Source organism: Zea mays, chromosome 2 (genome assembly GCF_902167145.1).
Source record: "Zea mays cultivar B73 chromosome 2, Zm-B73-REFERENCE-NAM-5.0, whole genome shotgun sequence".
Classification (NCBI taxonomy): Eukaryota; Viridiplantae; Streptophyta; class Magnoliopsida; order Poales; family Poaceae; genus Zea; species Zea mays.
Genome location: NC_050097.1, coordinates 4,153,303 through 4,156,511, shown reverse-complemented (window position 1 = coordinate 4,156,511; position 3,209 = coordinate 4,153,303). Strand labels below are relative to the sequence as shown.

General features: G+C 47.7%; 1 pseudogene across 1 annotated transcript; it reads right to left on the bottom strand.

Annotated features, from left to right (window-relative positions):
- Positions 1-907: 907 nt before the first annotated feature.
- On the bottom strand, positions 908-2,100 carry LOC100278153 (HLH pseudogene; annotated as a pseudogene). Its single transcript, NR_159927.1, has one exon. The product of NR_159927.1 is annotated as an HLH pseudogene (transcript).
- Between the last annotated feature and the right edge of the window lie 1,109 nt (positions 2,101-3,209).

The following is a 3,209-nucleotide window of genomic DNA, read 5'->3' as shown; positions in this document are numbered from 1 at the left end:
TGCATGTGTAGTATGATGAGTGTAAAAGGTTTACATGAATATATGTGCTGCTTAACTATACCCAGTGGCACACAATTTGCACAATTAACTTTTTATCGATCAACAAGCAGAAGAAGGCGTTATTAAGCCTTTCAGTTTCTTACCTCACAAAGAAAGCAACATCCAAAGCATGGGCCAAAGACAACAACCAAGAATAACACATGAGAAGGAAGAACCAAAGAGAAAAAAAATAGATACCATCAAGTACGCAGAGAATAGTCTTTACAGATGGTGGCACCTAAAAAGGAGCTGAGGATAATTAGTTGGCCTAGCTGAATGAAGGTGAGAGAGGAGACGAAAAAAATATGTATTCCCAAGGGGAAAAAACAAGGGGAGGTCCTTTATTTAATCAAAAGATGCTAACTGCCTGTAGAGAGAATGTCTTTTGGTTCCTTTGCCTACAAGTCATATGTCTTCTCCAGCTCAAAGTTTAGCAATAGACTTTGTGGATCCCACTTTCCCAAATTTGATGAGAGGATAAAGGAAACACTCTACCAAACTAATTGAACACAAGGCAAATAACAGCTAGCTAAAGCATCATGCACCTACCAGTTGTAGACTCTCCCACCAGTAGAGGAAGAGAGAGAGAGAGATACATATGCATACACACATGGGCAGCCGCACCTATACCTCCTCATTCCAGAAAAACAAGAATAATAGCTAGTATATAGCTAACTCGAAGAGCCATCTCTAGATGTAGAAGAAAAAAATATAATAGTATGTTAATATGCATGCATCATGCATTATTCATGAAAGCACTCATGATAAAGGTTCATGCCATAGTATATGGTCTGTAAATTACCTTCTTCCCCATTCAGATAGACCTAATGCAAGCATAAAAAAGGAAATTGACGGAATGAGAAGTGTGTGTATCACACAGCTACCTACATGTGTAGCTAGTAGCTAGGTACAAAAGATACATGACATGGCTCCACAATTTTTTACAAATATATATGCATACCCAATCATCTGACCCAACAGCAAGCACTGCACTAATAGCTTATGTATGTATGTATGTGGCTCCATGCTTCAATTCTCTCTCTATATATGTTACAATTAATTACCTCAATAATAATCTCCTCTCCCTCCAATGCTGCTTGGTGTGTGTGGTACCATCTTCCATGCATGTATGTTCCCAACCTATACATACACCTACTAATAATCTTATCTTACCAGCTAAATATATATATGTACCAGCAATAACAATCTCTTCTCAATAATCTCCTATCTTAATCACTCATCCATCTCATATGTGGCACGAAGAAGAGATATGCGATGATATAGATACGAAAGGCGGCGGCGCGGCGAACGATGGACGGTGCAAGAACAGGAATTAATTAACCAGCGGTATTAATTAATTACTGGTTCGGTTGTTGGACGATCGATCATTGGGCGGAGAAGAGGTCGACGAGGCTCTGCATGAGCTGCACCTGCGCGCGGAGGGAGCGCACGTAGTCGGCGGTCTCGTCGAGGAGGCTGCCGTACTCCATCTCCGCGCCGCCGGGGACGAGCCGGCGGAGCGCGTCGGCCCTGGCCGGTTCCCCGGCCTGCCTCGGAGGCGGGCCCCGGGCCGCCACGGCCGCCGGAGCCAGCGGCGTCGGCGCCGACGTGGACTCCCCGGCGCTGGCGCGGAGCAGCGGCGGCGGAGGAGACGCCGCGGCGGAGGCGACGCGTCTCCGCAGCAGGACGGCTCCCCTGGAGGACCTGGCAGCCGCCCTGCGCGCGCGAGCCTGGCGGAGCAGCGCCTGCGTCCAGGCCCGGCGTGGGCTGGCAGCGCGCGCCATGGACGAGTAGGCCGCGCGGCGGATGGTGCGCGGGCGGCGCGGCGCCGGGGTGGTGCTGTGGATCCTGGCCAGCGCGCGGAGGAAGTGAAAGGCCAGCATGCGCTTCGACGACGGCGGCGGCTCGTCCGAGGCCGGGTCGCTGGCCGCGGCCCGGCGGCGGAGGTTAGGGTTAGGGTTTGGCGGTGGTTCCTGGTGCTGATGGCGCGCCGCCGTCCTCTTCCTGGCCATGAACAGGCGCGGCGCGGAGGAGGGGGCAGACGGGTGGAGGAAGGACGACCGATCAGAGAGAGAGAGAGGGTGCGGTGGGAGGTGGGCGCGTCGCTTAAAAGGCAGGCGGGAGGAGGAGAGAGGAGGAAGGTGAGAGAGAGAGAGGGGGGGTGAGGGAGGTTAATAAGGACGAGGAAGATAGAGTGGGGGGAGAAGAGAGAGAAATTGGGGGCTCTGACACAGAGGATCAGGAGAGGGGCCTGGCTGCCTCTGTGATCATGCTAGAAGTATTCTATTCTTGAGAGAAAGAGAGGAAAGGAGAGGGAAAGGAACACGGCTCTGACACAAATGTCCTCTGCAAGATCCGTGTCCGATAATACCCAAAGTTGACAGCGAGAGACAAAACCAACACGGCCAGGGAATTGCGTGCATGGGTCAAGTAGAGAGAGAGTAGATAGAGAGAAATAGCAAAAATCGCTCCGTTATCAAGATTTTTATATAATCGTTATATATATAATCCAAGTATTAAAAATTAAAAATAGAATTTTAAAAATCACAAATATATTTACCCTGTCAATAAAGAAGTGTAATCAAGATTTTTATATAATTCTTGTACAATTTAGATTAAAATTATAAATAAAATCTAAATATTATAGATATATATATCTACTCTATCAATAAATAAACGAGTACGTGTGAGAGGAAGAACGTACAAGAAGGTACTAGCTAGCTGATCAACAGCAAGAACAACTTCCCTCACTCGGTCCTCTATTGCATGCATGTGGAATAAATGGAATCATGTGATGAAGGAGCGAGAGATGGGGGATATATAAATATATAAAAGCATATATATAATAAAAACAACTTTGGTCGGACTGCGGTCGGATGACCAATCATCTAGCTACTCCAACCGGCGGCCGGCAAGCATCCCCGGCTTCTACGGCACCGGCCGGGCTATTATCCGCTGCTTGCTGTTGTTCAGTTGTTGTATGTTAAATTGTTAACCCTAGCTAGCAACATACATAAAAAGAAAAGAAAAGTGAGCTGCTACATGATGATGATCAGCAAGCATGCGAATTGTCCACGCCAGGCGTGTGTGCCGTGTAATCGATCTTATATTTAGGGTACGGGAGTTGCTAAAAGTGCTTGAAATTTAGTTGTTTTAACAAACGGTTATTG